General features: G+C 42.1%; 1 protein-coding gene across 3 annotated transcripts in view; it reads right to left on the bottom strand.

Annotated features, from left to right (window-relative positions):
• PRDM1 (PR/SET domain 1) overlaps positions 1–18,213 on the bottom strand; it is a 90,160-nt gene that overhangs the window by 31,017 nt on the left and 40,930 nt on the right. The window contains exon 1 of one of the 3 annotated variants that reach the window (XM_083731194.1): positions 1,301–1,770. The exons of the other annotated variants lie outside the window; for them this stretch is intronic. The gene's annotated coding sequence lies outside the window, so the exon portion shown is untranslated. Of the gene's footprint in view, positions 1–1,300; positions 1,771–18,213 lie in introns of those variants that run through there. 3 annotated transcript variants of the gene reach the window in all.

Raw genomic sequence — 18,213 nt, 5'->3', positions numbered from 1 at the left:
ATTTGTTTTAAATAATGTTTTAAAAATAAGTCAGTAGTCTCTCTCTATTTCAATAGAAGCTTACTAATAAAATAAAAATAAGAAACCTACTTATGTTTACCATTTCACTTGCATCCTAGTCTAGCTCCCCACCACCACACTTCTGTACTAGAAACAACAATACTTTTAAACAAAGAAATTATGGAGATTATAGATAAGGTTACTAGAAATGACAGCCCAGCCTATATTTCAACATATGAAGCTTTAGTTAACTAAACAAATGAAGAAGTGCTTTCGAATAATAATAAAAAAGGGGGAGGGGGGAAGGAACAGCTTGTAATAGAGAATGTCCTGGATCTTTTGTTTCCATTTAGGATAACAACTGGGCTTTGCAAAGAAAAGACAACAGGCAGTTCATACTAAATTGGACCTGCCAACTGCTAGTTAGAATATTGCAAATAATTTACTTTCCATGATAAAAGGAAAAGCAAGCAGCACCCAGCAGGGGCCCAGCTGATAAAACTGTGTCAAACTCAAACCATTTGTCAACCGGGAAGGAAAAGAACAGAGCTGAAAGATGGACTCAGGAAACAGATTTATCTGGCGCAACACATTAACTAGTATAAATACCACGGGAGGAGGGAGAAAGTAAACACATTTATTCAGTATCTCCAGCTAGCCAGAAGAAGAATCACTCACGTAACTCACTGCCCGTGCCACCCAAACACTCATTTGTCACAGAACAGTAGCATTTTTCTTTTGCGTACAACAGGAGTGTTGTTTAATGCTTAGCACTGAAAGGTTTTAGTAGCACACACACAAAGTGTGGTTAAACAAGGCAAGATGCAAATTCCTACCATTTTAATCTCAAAGCAATAAAACTTCAGGTCATAAACACATGAGGTAACACCTACTAAAACTTCCATCTATGTTTTGCACTTCTGTTTACTGAAGTAAACTGATGTTATAGGAGGGATACCAAAAAAGAGGAATGCAATGCAGTGCTATAAATGCTAGAAACTGGGATTGTACCCAAACAAAAGAGAAAACTTTTTTTAAAATGCTGGCCCTTTTCTTTGCAAAGACATTCGTTTTGAACAGTTGCATATAATTTCTGTTATGAAATAGTGTTATGAAAACAGACAAACGCAGGTTGCCAAAGCTAACTGGAATGCATACACAAGAGGTTTTCTTTAAAATTAAAGTAAAACAACAACAACATAGCAAAAGGTATACTGTAAGACAATTAAAATACACGTGAAAAACCACAGTCAGTTAATACATAAATATTAATCTAATGCAGTATATTCTTTAGCAGTACCTTTGAATAGCCATGTAGGACAGGTTTCCAATCTTCGTTCATGCATCCCAGGGTTTTAGTCCGTATATTTGTCTTCTGTCACTCACTCATTCACTCACTCATTCACACACCACGCGCACACATGCACACATTAACACACAGGACACATGCTCTCTACCTCTCACACTGAGACACTCCTCTAACTCTGTCTGGAGCCGAGCCTTGGATTTTAGAATTTCCTCCTGTGAGAAGATTTCCCCCCACCCCTTTCCTTCTACTCCACCCCATTCAGTAATTAGGCTTAACAAGAGCAATTAACAAAATAAACTCTGCTTAGGCTGGTGGTCTGATAATTCTGATTACCAAGACCTTTGGGAAATAATCAAAAATATTTAAACAGATACTTTCACAGGGGCTTTAAAAACCCACCTTTTCTGCCACAGCTTATTGCAATTATTTGCAGTTTGGTTGGAGATTGGATAGCGTGATCTCATTCTGGTGGCTTCAATATGTTATATTTTACTGAATTTTACTGAAAAGTTGCAATTGTTTAATAACATCGGACAATTTAATAATGCAAAATAAATAATGTGTTGAGATGATCAAAATGTTTTAAATTGTATTTATTGCATTTTATTGTTTGCGTTTTGATATACCCCTGTAAACCACCTTAGGAAGTGTTTTATTTTTTGAAAGGCAGAATATGCATTTGACAAATAACTTAAGGAAGGTCCCAGCAAAAACTTTGTCTGCTTTAATTTTCCATTATCTAATAATATGACAATAAACACAGACTTGAGTGATTTTTTTAAATCTTTCATTTATTTATCAATGTAAAAAAAACACTCAAGTACAAAAATCATGAAACAGTATCCTTAATAAATATACTTTGCTCCTATACAGACTCGGTGCCTTTCCTACGTAATAAAGACATTTTTCAAGTTACCTGAGATGTACATGGATTGAATAAAATATGGGCTTTGGTTTCATCCCTGACTTTTGGATTGGATTTAGGACCAATGGGAATTGTTTTAAAACCAAAAACCAAGTATCAATGGATTTAGTTTACTGATAGAAATGTCAGTTAACTATCAGCTGTTTGTGGCAACTTTCTGTTTCTGCAATACAGTTCACCTAAAACGTAAAGACCCTAATCCAGAGCACTACTGCAACAGCTGAAAGTTGTGTGTGTACTGCCACACTTGCACATATATAATATTCATCTGATCACAGCAACCCCATTTCTCCTAAAATGTTCAGAGATTCATGTTAACAGGTGCTGGTGTTGTATATCTACAATCTGCAACAGTTCCCTCTTGTCGTTAGGTGATATTTATATTAGCAGAAATAAATAATACGTTGCTCATATACAAACCATATGCACTGTTTTCTGATCACTTGTTGGGAGAAAAAGGGGTGTGTACAAGGAAGACCAAGTTTCCTTAAGTGGGAAACAGCAGTGGGGAACATGTGGCTCTCCAGATGTTGCTGGACTCCAGTCAGTCCCAGTGAGCATGGCCAATGGTCAGGGATGATGGGAGTTGTAGTCTAGCAACATCTGCAGGCATAGGAGCCAACTCCGAGGGGCAGAGGTCCCTTCACCCCCCATACAATAATTTAGCTTCCTCCCCAAACCTGATGGGCATTCCAATAAAATGGTGTGTGTTGCATCTTGTGATTGTGCAGGGCAGGGCTTACCTGGGCCCCCCAATATTTTATTTAAGTTGACACCTGTGTCTGCAGGGCCACAGGTGCCCCATCCTGCTTTAAAAAGATACTGGCCTCGTCAGACCGGCCATCTCAGGTAAGGTGAGGTGTTTGAATTGCAGGGATGAGCATGAAGCTTTCTGCTTTACTCAAACAACTTTGGAGTGAGGACAAAGAAGGTAAGGCACTTTCCTCTGAAGAGCTGGAGTGCTGCTATAAGAATGTGAAGGGCAAAGCCATGTCATGTCCAAAGAATTTAACTGTTATTTTTCTATTTCTACCCTGCCTCTCCATCCAGTAGCATGAAGGCTTTAAAGTAAACAATGAGCTGACATATGTCCATATATCAGAGGCGTAGCTAGGGGGGTGGGAGGGGCAGGGAGCACTGGACGCTACACCATGGGGGGCGGCCCTTACTGTGGGGCCTGCAGCACACCCGAGCCATGTCTTACCTGGAAGTGACACAGTGGCTTGGGTGCCTGAAGGCTCTGCACTGCCCGAAACGGCAGCGTGGGGCTTGCTTCTGCCCACCACCTCGCCTTCAGCCACCCTACAGGCTCCACACAGTGAGCCCTGCCCCGGCTCGCCCTGCCCAGTGGGCAGCTTGCCTCGCCCCCATGGATGACTCTCTCCAGCACAATGCCAACGAGCCACCCTGGCTGCCTGAATGGCTAGCTACGCTGCTGCTTATATCTATAATGTTGACTGCTTCATACGACAGAATGATTATATACAGAAATAAAATAAATAAATGAAATCTGTAGGGTACGTCCGACTAACTTAACTCAGAGCAGTTCCTCAGTAACACGTCTATACCATGGGTAGGCAAACTAAGGCACGGGGGGCTGGAGCCGGCCCAATAGCCTTCTAAATCCGGCCTGTGGACGGTCTGGGAATTAGTATGTTTTTACATGAGTAGAATGTGTCCTTTTATTTAAAATGCATCTCTGAGTTATTTGCGGGCATAGGAATTCGTTCATTCCCCCCCCCCCGAAAAAAATAGTCCGGCCCCCCACAAGGTCTGAGGGACACCACACAGACACAATATCCTCCAACCCTCAAACCTAATTAAAATAAAATAAATTATTAAAAATAATAATTTTATGGCAAACATTTTATAGTGTGCAATTGTATATTAGTGCATGCTGAATATTCTGAAATAATGTTATGAATACATTTCCCCCCCAAAATTCCCTATATGAAAAGTACAGTGCACCATAATATTCTTACTTGCACCTTCCCACAAGCCAGGCAATTGGTCTGGAGCTAGAATTAGTTGCATAGAACAACCACTAACCTGAAGTCTTCCTTCCACAGTCCACTTCAGTCATTCAAGTAGGCTACATTATTCAATGGGGTTATAGCCTTTGATGATACAAAAGCTTCTTTAAACCAAAAATTAAAAAAAAGACTGGAAATGTGTGGGAAGTCTTTAAAACCGACACTATCATGTAAACCACACAATTGCCTGGGTTTCGTAACAAAGGATTAAATTGGCTGATTTTGTGGTGCCTGAAAGGGCATGCCTGCTCCTCAGCTGAGCCAAGCTTACAAAAGTTTCCCAAGTTCTGAAGGTAAAGCCTTGAGGAAGAAAACTCTTTCCTCATATATTTTATTTGCTGTATTAACCATGCACCGGATAGTTTCTGGGCTTCTGCACTTACATCATAGCATACAGAAGCGCACACCAGGTGTTTTGGACGACAGCTCCTCAGAGATCTCTATCATGCACAACATTTTTCCTACATGGATCTAGATTACGGCAGAGGAGGAAAGCAGATACATCACATGTTTGTATATATGTATATAAGGACACCATCACTTATAAAAGGGTTAGGATATTTCAAGGAGAAGTTGCAAAGCCTGGCCACTAGCATATAAGCTGAGAAAGATGCCTCACTACTCTGTCTCTTGCCTTGATCTCCCCAACAGGAAAAATAACAAGCTGAATAGTATTATTTATCAGCACAAAAAATCAGGGTTTTTTGTTGCCAGACTGGAAAAAAATCTGGCATTAGCACCCCATTCCTAAACTTTTAACAGTGGTAGAATATTACACACACAAACCATAGAACAGGAACAGAATGCACCTCCCCCCGGCCAATCAAAAACTGTTTTTGAAATTTGCTTATGAAGCAAAAGTTTTGAGAGGGTGGAAAAAGCAGCTGCTTCTGAGAAGGAGCAATTAAAAACTCTGCAGTAGCCATGCAGAAATGCTTGCAGATTTTGGCCGATATCTTGTGCTGTTACACTAGGGGTAAATGAAGCATGTAAGTGTTCAAACTGCAAACAATGGAATGTTGAATCAAGGCAAGACATACACTGTGGAGCTGGCAGTAAGTTCAAAACGACTGGACTGACCATGCTGATGTAATGCATGACAGAGAGGTTAAGGGCCAGCAGAAATACTCTGGCCTACATGTTAAGCTGCCAGGAAATGTAGGGCTGCCATGCGTCCGGATTTTCCAGGACATGAGATTTCAAAGGCGGAATTGTTGTCTGGGGGCAGTTTCTGAAATGCAGAGCTAGGAAATGACACAACAGCAGTGGCTTCATAAGCACTAAGGCCTGTACTACTGAAACAGGAATGTTAAGACTTAGCTTGCCACAGAAAACTCAGTCTTCGTTGGCACGATGCTAGCAAACCACATAACTGATTTATTAATTTCATTAATTAAAAGTCACTAAATGCATGATGCATGTCAATTTAGGAATTATTCGTTGAATCAGAAATACAAAAAACCCACTCTTTTAGGTCTATTGTTAAACAGAACAATTATTGTGTAATTTTTTTAAAAAAACTTCTATTATTTGCTAGTTTCAGGAAATGGTCGATGGACATGAATTACCCAGAAGGATTCGACAGCATTTAGGAGAAGCCGACCACGCTTTCAATTACATTATTTTCGTCAATTAGTCTTAAGGAAAATAACACTTCTATTAATCATTTCAATTAACGGCAAGCACCGCATGACACCAGCACCACAGCCCATATGCTGCGCTCCAATCACCCAAATATTAAAGCCTTTTTAATTGATTTATCTAAAGAACATTCAATAGACTCAAGGTGGCAGCCAGCCAGGAAATCCCGAAAGAAGATGACAAAAAGGTGGGGGTGCTAAACCCGTTTCCCAATTTGTTTTTCCTCTTTCTCCAGGGTTCACTGTTAATCCAATCACAGCCCATAAAGCTCGCCTTTTAATAAAATAAATAAATAAATAAATAAATAAATAGATAAAGGGGCACACATGTTGGCTCGTCATCTGCTTGGAGAAGCCCCCCTTCTCCCACAGTTAGCTGTCCAGTTAAGAGAGGGCTGCTGCGTACAACAGCACATTTTTATCCAGCAGAAATATTTAGCTTGGCTACCCGCCAAGGAATGCTGGAAGAATAGAATGAATTAGGGGATTTACCTTCCACGTGCTTCGCACGCGTCACTGAAGAGCTTGCTTCTTTTCTTTCTCTCCACCCCCCCACCCCTCCCCGCCCCTCTCTTTCCTTTATCAAATATCTCCTACAGTTAAAAAAGTACAGCCTGAAATAGGAGCCGACACGTTACCAAGTTTGTTCACAGTAGCGCTATTCTGTGCAAGGTAGACATTTCCCTTTACTGTTGAAATAAAACCTTTGCACCTAGAAAAGCTTAGCTTGTCTTGTACACTACTTCATGTGAGGGGTTTCTTTTTCTTTTTTAAGGGACCGTTCACTTTATGCAAAGATTCTTTTCACAGAAGAGCTAGTGATTTGAAAACATATTCCCACTAGACATTAATAAACTAAACTTAGCTTTGTTGATATAAACAAGGCGGATTGCTCTGTCCTGTGACTGCAGGGTGTTTATATGGGCTTTCCTTTGTTTTTCTTATGACATTTCCTAGTTTCTTGACTGGCCTGGTTTTATTTGTATTGGCAAGTAAGACGGAAAGAGTTAATATTTTTTTTTTAAAAAGGCAGTTCGGGAAGCACCCTGTATTGCCACTGACTGAGCTCTTAATGTGAGAAGCTAGGATGATGTTTCAATAGTTCAACAGATGGTGCTACTATACATATTGTACAGAGATAAAGGAAGGCTTCGCCAGCATTAAATAGGAGAGCTTCTAACCAGCTACAATTCAATACTGTGCATGCATGCATGTCTTTCCTGAGTTTATACTTTATACCTCCAGGATGCTTTTTAAGTTAAATGAAGAGGTATGCTTCTTTCAGTTAAGTGAATGAAGTGTACATAACACAGTAATGAGCAAGCTGTTTTAGTGGAATTGGTGGCATTCTGTAATAATATATATAATTTCAAGATGCCACTCAGCACGTTAAGCTCATCTGCACTGCAGTCATTAAAGTGCTGGGGGTAAATGGGGAAGGATGGCAAAATGCAGGACTCAGGTAGGCATGCATGATTCACTGTTCTCCCCTTCCTTCTCGAAATACTATCCTTCTGATCAGCAGTGAATGGTAGGGAGAGGAAATTCTTGAAAATGTCGGCGGTTTCGCTGTCTTCTGATTGCATCTGTGTATCAGGACCAGCATTATCTGCCATCTTACTCAACTATGCAATAGGTCAAATCAAAAAAGCTAAACACATTTTCTCAATAATTACCATTTCCTAGGAAATACTGCAATTCTGGTGCACAAAGGAGCCATATTGTGGGTGTTTCTCATATAACCTAGGTCAGCCTTCCCCAGCCAAATGCTTTGGTCTACAACTTCAAGGAACTCCAGCAAGTAGGGCTTTTGCTGGCTAGGGTTGATGGAAATTGTCATCTAAAGCAGTGTTCCCCAACCTTGGGTCTCCTGCTGTTTTTGGACTACAACTCCCATCATCCCTCACTAGCAAGACCAGTGGTCAAGGATGATGGGAATTGTAGTCCGAAAACAGCTGGAGACCCAAGGTTGAGGAACACTGATCTAAAGGATCCAGGAGGGCACAAAGTTGGGGAAGGCTAGCCTGGATCTTCCAGTGTTAACCGAATGTCACAGGAGGGGCACAAACTGTTGCATTTCTCACACTATTCTGAGTATGCTAAAATAAAATTTGCTTTGGATTGATTAAAACTGCACTTAATATTTCCAATAAATCTTGCTTATATTCTGTGCGCACAAAAATACTAATGGAGGGATGGGGAACCCCAGTTCCGAGGGCAAAATGCAGCATTCAGGCCTCTCTGTCAGGACACACCCGCTCCCCATCTGTTGCTTCTCTCCATTAGTCCTGCTTTTCTTCTGTATTGGGAATTTATGCTTGACTCAAATGTGTCCTTGAACTCTGATACTGTTTCTTCCTTGCCTATTCGGACATGGGAGTGTGTGTAGAAACAATCCTACTGTGCAAACGTAGAATTAACATTCATGGCCCTACACACCACTAACATGAGGCTCCTAGAAGGTTGCCTAGAAGGAAATGTGGCCCTCATACAGTTCCCTGTCCTTGTGCTAATGGCTGATACTAGACATCCAAGGCACTATACCATTTGTCACCTGTTGCCTTATCTGCCATTATGCACTATAGGCAGGGACAGTAATCCTGCAGGTTTTAATTTCAGACATGGAATATTTCAGTTCTGCTATATATACAATTACTCTGAACCCATTTTCTGTCCAATTCTGACTTTTTGTTGGGGCAAAATGATAGGATGTGTGAAATCTAGCTACAGGATTGAAGATTGTCACCCATTTATTGTTGATTCAGCTCATACTTGTGACTTGCCACAATACAATCAAATTTGTGGTGATATAATATTTACAGTCTGATAGACAAAACTGATCATTTTCTCCAACCCCAAAGGCAGTTCTTTAAGGTAAAAATAAAATAAAATACAATTTTGCACACACACACACATTTGGAATGATACTTCAGTGAGATTAAATAATTACTGAATCTCTGTATTGTGTTTTATGTTTAATATCTTTGCAATTAATTGATCCCCACCCCCCAATGACTCTGAAAATTCAGGGCTGCACTCAGCCTTCTGCAGCACCAGCATCTGTTGCAGATAATCCATCAATGGTTTTGAAATTGCCAAATGAAAAAGCAAAAAGCCCAAACTGTTAGCATTCTACTCTTCAGACTGGTGTTTTTCTTTTCTTTTTAAATGCAGTTGGAAAACTGAATTAGTGCAATGGTCATTAAATTTTAAGACAAGGCGCCACCACTGAGGATGTGTTCTCTTGTAAACAAATAAGCAAATAGGCTTTAACCGGGCCCTGACCCAATAAATATTTATGCGATATATAGCCTTACAAATACAGCATAGTGGACTTTTGCCCACCATAGTATTATGTTCTTGATACTAACCTTGTGCCCAAATCAATCAATGTTTTTAACTGGCAAATTTCCATCTATTTTGCATCTGAAATGATTTTACAAATCAGAGTGTTTAGGGTTGTACTGGCATTCAAATAATTCCCCAGTAGGGTTTATTTAATCTAGAGTTGAGATAAATATGTGGCATAAGGCAAGCTCTACCAAATTTGTTATATTTAAATACAGTGTTTGAAATATGTATACAGACTTCTTTCTTTTAGCAGCAAACAAAATTTGCAAGTCTGAAAGAAAACACAAACATGTCTTTTTCTGAAGCAGCAGATTTATCTGTGATTGGATGCTTGAACCATTGCAGGTGAGTTTTAATAATATGAGTTTTAAAAACATTGAAGTTGTTGAATCACAATGCAGTAAATTGTCCTTCCACAAACCTTCCTTCTTCATTAAAATCTTATTTGCTTGGTAATCTCCTTTGATCGCTAAAGTTATAAGAATCCCCCTCTTTTGCTTTTGATACTATCAGTGTAGCTTTTGACCAGAGAGCGTGATGAATTAAATGTATGACAGATATGACAGGTGAGGAGTGCTTGGAGGGGGCTTAAACAGCAGGGATAAGACAAAGCCCCCATTTAAGAACAAAACCTCCACCCGATGACTAGCCCATTAATGACCAATCACAGAATCACTCTATTTGCCCTGTTGGACGAGGGGCAAGCCGATACTACAGACAAAGCTTTGTTAGCCACAGGGCAGTTGTTCAATCAGGCCACACAGCCAACTAATTGAAAAGTCCGTTCCCTGTTCCTGCTCCCTTGGTATTTGATACACTGGACTTTTATAGGTAAAACTGCTCTCTTCCTATAATGTTATATCAAGTCATTCACCACAAATTTACAGCTGGACTAAGTGGTATTACAGTTTATAAACCTGAAAATCTATCTGCAGGGAATCCAGATAAGCCTTAGAGAGAAACAAGTCCAGCATTACAAATCCAAGGAATTTTGGAAGTCAATCCATTAGGATTATTGGGGGGCAGGCCTTTGATTTTGGAAGTCATGGTCTCAAAACTACAAAAATAATAAACTCTTAAACTCTTACAATCTCTCTTTATTATAACCTCTTTTTGAAGGCTTATTGTTTCATTTTTACACACACACACACACACACACACACACACACACACACACACAGTGTAATCATTTGCAATGATATTTAGAAGAGATTATTGGGCAGGAGGCCTAACAAAAATATTTGTTTTCCTGAGGTTTGTAATCACATGCTCTTTAAAGAACCAATTTTAATAACTATTAGTACTCAATATAAAAATCAGATCACAAATATTTAGCAAACGGGCGTATTATTCATCACTCTGGGATCATCTTAAAAATATCACTGCTCCCCTTTAAGTATTCAATATGTATCAGAGATATATAGCATCATAAATAAACTGAACATTCAATGCCCCAAGAGGATTAAACCAGAAAATGTGCTACAGAAATTTGAAAAGCCCTAGAGCACATGGGGAAAGAAGCCTCTGTTGGTATTGCATTTATACTATTTGTCTGTTAATAGGAGAAAGTTTTCAATTGTAATTCTTTTCAGAAGTGTTAAATACCACAATTATATTTTCAATAAAGGCAAATGAGAGAAGAAAAAATAGATATTCAAGTGGGCCCTGTTGAAAATATGAAGTTTATCTTAATTTCAGGTTTATAAATAAGGATATGAACAATACCTGTTCATCATTAGGTTCAGCTATAAAATGATGATGGTGATAATAATCCATATTTACTTATATATAATCCTAGCTTTGGTAAAGCCACACACTTTTCATTTTCACTATGAGAAAAAAGAGTGGATAGAAAAAATACTTTCCCACTCAGAAACAGTGGTGACAAGGAAATGCAAATCTGAGCACAGCAGTTATCTTTTTAGGTAACAATTCCTTCTCATAAAAATGGGACAATTATGCTGTCAAGTCAGTTATAAAGGCTGATTAAAGCATTTCCAATTTGAAATGTGTAATGTGTTATAATATAATGCTAGTAGACTGAAAGGTAGAAGGCATGATTTTAAAAAGTTCTATCATATTTTTCAATGCCGATTTATTCACAGCTTATGAGCTGTACATGTAAATTGTTGTTGATACTGAAAGCCAAAGAGATATAAACAAGGTCCCCCCTATCTTTTAAAGAGACTTGCTGTGTGCAGTTGTTTCCCCATACATGTTGCTTCAGCAGCAAACATAAAAGTTAAGATTAAAAAAAAACCATTCTAGGATAATACCCTTTCACATACAGCTAGGCAGTGCTTTTTTCTGGGGGTACGCATACCCCTAAACATTTTGTGAATCATTGAGGGGCAGTATTTCAAGAGGAGTAGGAAAATGAGAGTACCCCTAAATATATATTTTTTTAGAAAAAGCACTGCAGCTAGGAATGATGCTCTCAGTATTACAGATGTAAAGGCAATTTCCTAATTCAAGCCACTTGTCTCTTGTGATCTCTGCATCTCCAGTTTAGATTTCTAGTCAGAAATGTGAAGTAGCGTCGTATCCAAAATGCAGGCTCAAAGTCCTGGCTGCTCCACCTCCAAAAGCTGTCAATAGGTCTGGACTATGTCTGTCCACAGCTTTGCATTCATAGAGACCATTTGACAGAAGGGCAAGGAAGACATCCAGGAAAACTGCTTTCAGACCTTATCTGAGCAACAATACTTAACTTTCACCACCTGGGCATGGCTTCCGGAGAGAAAACAATCACACGTATTGTCTCCTTCTGGACAATAACCCCTAAACCAGCCTCCAGTTGATGCCAAATGTTTCTTGGTTTTTTTAAAAAAACCCTTATTTTTAGTCAGGACATTATCTCTAGTCTTTCATCTCCCCACCCCTGCCCTCAGTAACAAAAACCAGTCTGTCATTGGTATTATGCAATATTAGAAATATGAGCCTCATACTTATTAATTGAAATCCCGTGAAAATGGACAGGATGAGGTGCAGCCCCTGCTCTGAAGTAGCCATCAAGCTCGCTACCTCTGCCAGACTCGTGGCTATCTAGAAACCATCCCTGGCGCCACTGCCCTCGTCTGCCATCTCCTCTGCCTGCCCACCCACCCACCTGACCGGACTTGCTCTGGTGACCCCTTTCAACGCCTGCCATCAGCAGTGGCAGCAACACCGGCAGCGCAGTGGCCCCCGCACCCAAGCCATGCCCCTATTAATTGAAATCAAGTTATTGTACCTAAATTCAAGGTACTGTAGAAAATTAAGGGACTTTTTTTAAAAAATCCACTTGTTAGACCACACAGTTGATATCATAGCTTATAATTTCTTTCTAGCAAGAACAATTCTATATTTGTTTCTAGCAAAAGGAGGGAGGGCAAGCAATTTTTGCAAATGCCTTCCTTTCTCCTGTAGCTGTCATGGATTGGCTGGATGTGGGGGGGGGGCACCATCTGGGCAACCCGAAGGGAACCCCCAGGTGAAGGCCTCTCAGAGACAGGGGATTTGTGTTGAGGTGATAATGAGTGGTCAGAGGGAGAAGAGGGGACAGACTGGGAGGAGGAGGTGTCAGTAGCTGAAGAGGCAACAGGATTTAGTGAGCCGGAAGAGGCTAGGGCAGAGAGCAGTCCAGATTCAAACCATTTGTATTCTGTATATAATAATAATAATAATAATAATAATAATAATAATAATAATATAATAATAATAATAATAATAATAATAATAATAATAATAATAATAATAATTTATACCCCAGCCACTCTGGGCGGCTTCCAAAAGAATATTAAAATACTGTGATACATCAAACATTAAAAGCTTCCCTAAACAGGGCTGCCTTCAGATGTCTTCTAAAAGTCTGGTAGTTGTTGTTCTCTTTGACATCTGGTGGGAGGGCGTTCCACAGGGAGGGTGCCACTAACGACAAGGCCCTCTGCCTGGTTCCCTGTAACTTGGCTTCTCGCAGTGAGGGAACCGCCAGAAGGCCCTCGGTGCTGGACCTCAGCGTCCGGGTAGAATGATGGGGGTGGAGACGCTCCTTCAGGTATACTGGACCGAGGCTGTTTAGGGCTTTAAAGGTCAGCACCAACATTTTGAACTGTGCTCGGAAACGTACTGGGAACCAATGTAGGTCTTTCAAGACCGGTGTTATATGGTCTCGGCGGCTGCTCCCAGTCACCAGTCTGGCTGCTGCGTTCTGGATTAGTTGTAGTTTCCGGGTCACCTTCAAAGGTAGCCCCACGTAGAGCGCACTGCAGTAGTCCAAGCGGGAGATAACCAGAGCATGCATCACTCTGGCGAGGCAGTCCGCAGGCAGATAGGGTCTCAGCCTGCGTACCAGATGGAGCTGGTACACAGCTGCCCTGGACACAGATTTAACCTGTGCCTCCATGGACAGCTGTGAGTCCAAAATGACTCCCAGGCTGTGCCCCTGGTCCTTCAGGGGCACAGTTACCCCATTCAGGACCAGGGAATCGTCCACACCTGCCCGCCTCCTGTCCCCCAGAAACAGTACTTCTGTCTTGTTAAAATTCAATCTCAATCTGTTAGCTGCCATCCATCCTCCAACCGCCTCCAGACACTCACACAGGACCATCACCGCCTTCACTGGTTCTGATTTGAAAGAGAGGTAGAGCTGGGTATCATCCGCATACTGATGAACACCCAGCCCAAACCCCCTGATGATCTCTCCCAGCGGCTGCATGTAGGTGTTGAAAAGCATGGGGGAGAGGACAGAACCCTGCGGCACCCCACAGGTGAGAGCCCAGGGGTCTGAACACTCATCCCCCACCACCACTTTCTGAGCACGGCCCAGGAGGAAGGAGCGAAACCACTGTATGACAGTGCCCCCAGCTCCCAGCACCTCAAGACGGTCCAGAAGGATGTTATGGTCGATGGTATCAAACGCCGCTGAGAGATCCAGCAGAACTAGGAAACAGCTCTCACCTTTGTCCCTAGCCCGCCGGAGATCATCAACCAGTGCGACCAAGGCAGTTTCAGTCCCGTGATGAGGCCTGAATCCCGACTGGAAGGGATCCAAATGGTCCGCTTCTTCCAGGCGTGCCTGGAGTTGTTCAGCAACCACTCGCTCAATCACCTTGCCCAAGAATGGAAGATTTGAGACTGGGCGATAGTTGGCCATCGTGGCCACATCTAAAGATGGTTTTTAAATAAGCGGTTTAATAACCGCCTCTTTCAGCGGGTCTGGGAAGGCTCCCTCATGGAGGGAAGCATTCACCACCTCACGAAGCCCATCACCCAGCCCTTCCCGGCTAGCTTTTATAACCAGGATAGGCAAGGATCAAGGAGACAGGTGGTTGGTTTCACTCGTCCAAGCAGCCTGTCCACATCCTCGGAGGTAACAGATTGGAATTGATCCCACATAATTTGACTAGACAGGACTCTAGCACTCTCCTGCCCTGGCACTGCTCCCACGGTGGCATCTACCTCTTCCCGAATCTGAGCGACTTTATCTGCAAAAAACTCGGCATAATCATTGCAGGAGATCATGTGGCCCGTACTGGGCCCCGATGTAGCAGGTGGTTCCGCTAAATTGCGGACCACCTGAAAAAGTCTCCTGCTGCTGTTTTCTGCAGATGCAATAGAGGCGGTGAAGAAAGTCTTCTTCGCCGTCGCTACCGCCACTTGGTAGGCTCGACATTGAGCTCTAACCTGTGTCCGGTCAGCTTCAGAATGGGTCATCCGCCACCGGCGCTCTAGACGTCTCAACGATTGTTTCATTGCCCTCAGATCCGTGGAAAACCACGGGGCTGTCCGGGCTCCATGCAATCGGAGAGGGCGCTTCGGAGCCAAACAGTCAATAGCCCTGGTTAACTCCGCATTCCAGCGGGCCACCAGGGAATCAGCTGAAAGGCCATAAACATGGGATAAAGCATCCCCTACCACTCTCTGGAAACCATCTAGATCCATTAAGTGGCGGGGGCGGACCATCCGAATCGGTCCCACTTCCGTGCAGAGGGGAAGGGTCGCGGAGAAGTCAAGTTGCACCAGGAAGTGGTCTGACCATGGCACTTCTTTCATTTTGCTTTTACTTAGTGTCAGATCATCAACATCCATAGAGGTAAACACCAGGTCCAAGGCATGTCCACGGCTATGGGTTGGGCCAAACTTATTCAGGGACAGCCCCATGGAGGCCATGCTTTCCATGAAGTCCCGAGCGGCCCCTTGTAAGGTCGTGTCGGCATGGATATTAAAATCCCCTAGGACAACCAAACTAGGTGTCTCCAGGAGAACATCCGCCACGACCTGAAGCAGCTCGGGCAGGGAATCCTTGGTGCAGCGGGGAGGTCAGTACACCAAAAGGAATCCTGTACTGCCCCTATTGCCCAACTTCCAGAACATGCACTCAGAGAACTGGGTCTTCCCAATAGGACGCCTGGTGCAAACTAATGACTTCCTAAAAATCACTGCAACCCCCCCTCCCCACCCACAAGGCCTGGGTTGCTGTGCGTAAGAGAAACCTGGTGGACAAGCAGCGGCAAGGCCAGGCCCATCTGCTTCATCCAGCCAAGTCTCTGTTACACATGCCAGGTCAAATCCTCCATCCATGATCAAGTCATGGATGGCAGTGGTCTTATGAATCATTGACCTGGCATTGCACAGCAGCACCTTCAGGTCATGTGGGTATCCCTTGCTGATTCTAGTATCCGTCTGGTCAGGACCAGACCCGGAGGCAGGGATAGTCCTCAGACATGGTCTGGTCTTAGCGTAACTCTTCCTCCTACCCATGATCACTGAGATCGGTTGTCCCAGCACATTCCCCTCTGTGGAACATGCCCCAGCCATTTTGTTGGCTGGGACCCACTCCCCGGCAGCCCTGACCCCTCCCCCTTAAGAACAAAATAAGACCTTAAAACAATAAAAACAAAAGAAATCCCAGAAAACAAAGAACAATACAAATAAAAAACTGTAAAAATTACAAATCCATCAAAATCAAATTCCCAACTAAACATCCATCCCACCCCCACCCCCATCCCCTCATATACAAATAATAATAATAAATAAATAAAAAGGAAAAGGAAAATTTAAAAACATTTTAAAAAGAACTCTGCGCCCTTCCAGATCCCCCTGGGCCGCAGCAGCAGTGACGGCAACCGTCCCTGTGAGGCCTGTCAGGCCCCGCCCTGGGCCAGGTGGTAAGTGGCAGGAAGGAGCAGGGCCCTCAGACACTCACACAGGAGAGTCCTCCTGGGAAGCAGAACACAGCAGTCCCTGTGAGGCTTCAGGCCCTGCCCTGGGCCAGATGGTGAGTGGCAGGAAGGGGCAGGGCCCTCAGACACTCACACTATCTACACTAGTATTTTAATTCAATCTGAGATTAACTGAATTGATGTATATATTATGGAAACGTGTGATCTACTTCGTAGTAAGTATGTTTAGAGTGCTGGCATGAAATATAGTTTATGTTCCTGTGTTTGGAAATTTTTGGTATATGAGGCAGAGCTTGCTCATTAAACACCAGTTTGTTCTTTCTCTCTCAAAGACAATTCTTTTCCTCCAATGATGACATTTTTCCTGTTTTGTAAACCATGTACAGAATAATTTTATCCATTTTATTCTATTGCAACCTGCAGAAAACTAGATTTTATCTGAGCTTCCTTCATTGCTAATTGGTCTGAAGTGTACCAATTATGTCCTCCTTTACCTGGTAAGGACATTTTGGCTTTAACCAACCCAACTTAATTTACAAAAATAACATGATATGTAAAATAGGTTTGTTCCCTAGAGCTTTCTGCTTCCCTCCTATCAAAGATATTGGGTTCGATTTACAATGACCTCTGAATGACCTATAGACAAAGTTTTAAAGGTCTTTGCCTCAGCTACCATCAGGAAGTGGCCCTCTGGAAATGCCTTTTGAAAAACACACACCACAAAGAGCAGGAACAGCTGAAGTGACCCAGGAGTCAATTCTTGATCCCTGTACAGGAGAATCCCCTTCACCCTTTTGGCGTTTCATCCATCTTCATTTGCTTTTACTTTTTGTCATTTCTTCTTGACTTGCAAAATGAAAGACAGAGGAATCTATGATTCTTCTTCTACCTCTTACTTTTACAGCAAATAGCTACTTCCCCCAGTGGTACACAGAGTGCATTTTGCTATATTATATTATTCTGTCAGTGTCCCTGTTTTGAAGATTCATGGGGCTGGAATAGGTCTCACAGGTCATTTAGTCCAACCACCTATTCAGTGCAGGAAATTCATAGGTACATCATCCTCAACAGACAGCTGTCCATCCATGGGGTGATTTACAGGGTTGTGGGTTCAAGCTCCATGTTGGACAAAAGACTTCTACCATTGCAGAGGGTTGGACTAGATAACACTTGTGGTCCCTTCCAACCCTACAATTCTGTGATTCTACTTCCAACACAAATAGCAATTGTCAGGCAGGTTCAACTGTAATTAATGTATCATGAAGTTCACATAAAGCAAGCAGGATCTGTATTTTTTAAAATAAACTAGATTTGTATGAAGGTAGCCGTTGCAATGCTAGTGAAATGTGAATGTTGGCAGCCAGGCTTAGGTTGTACTGTGCTGAGGACAAATTTGGGGGCTGGCCTTGATTACTCAGGAGTGGTCTGGAGTTACTGAAGGGGCTCAATTGTCAAAATAATCATGCAACATTGTAGCTTTTGCAAGTCAAAGCAGAGAAGTGTAGGCGAACAGGTTTATTTATAGTATGTGAGATTATTAATAAGTATACATCAGCCATGTATAACAACACTGTTATAACCATATAACAACACTGAGTTCTCTTTTTAAAAATTGTTTTAAATACACATATATGCATACACACACATATGCACAGAAACTCCGCAAAGTTAGGGAAGGTTGGGTCATTAATGAGTATCCTGAATTTTGTGTATGTGTGAAATAAAGATCCTAAAAGCAATCTCATTTGATCTGGAATACTTGGGGACCCCTGGACATAATGAAGTCTTTCAG

The sequence above is a fragment of the Podarcis gaigeae genome (assembly GCF_964106915.1).
Source record: "Podarcis gaigeae genome assembly, chromosome: 3".
NCBI classification, from domain to species: domain Eukaryota; kingdom Metazoa; phylum Chordata; class Lepidosauria; order Squamata; family Lacertidae; genus Podarcis; species Podarcis gaigeae.
The sequence above is the reverse complement of the archived record's forward strand: the minus strand, read 5'-3'. Positions and strand labels throughout refer to the sequence as shown.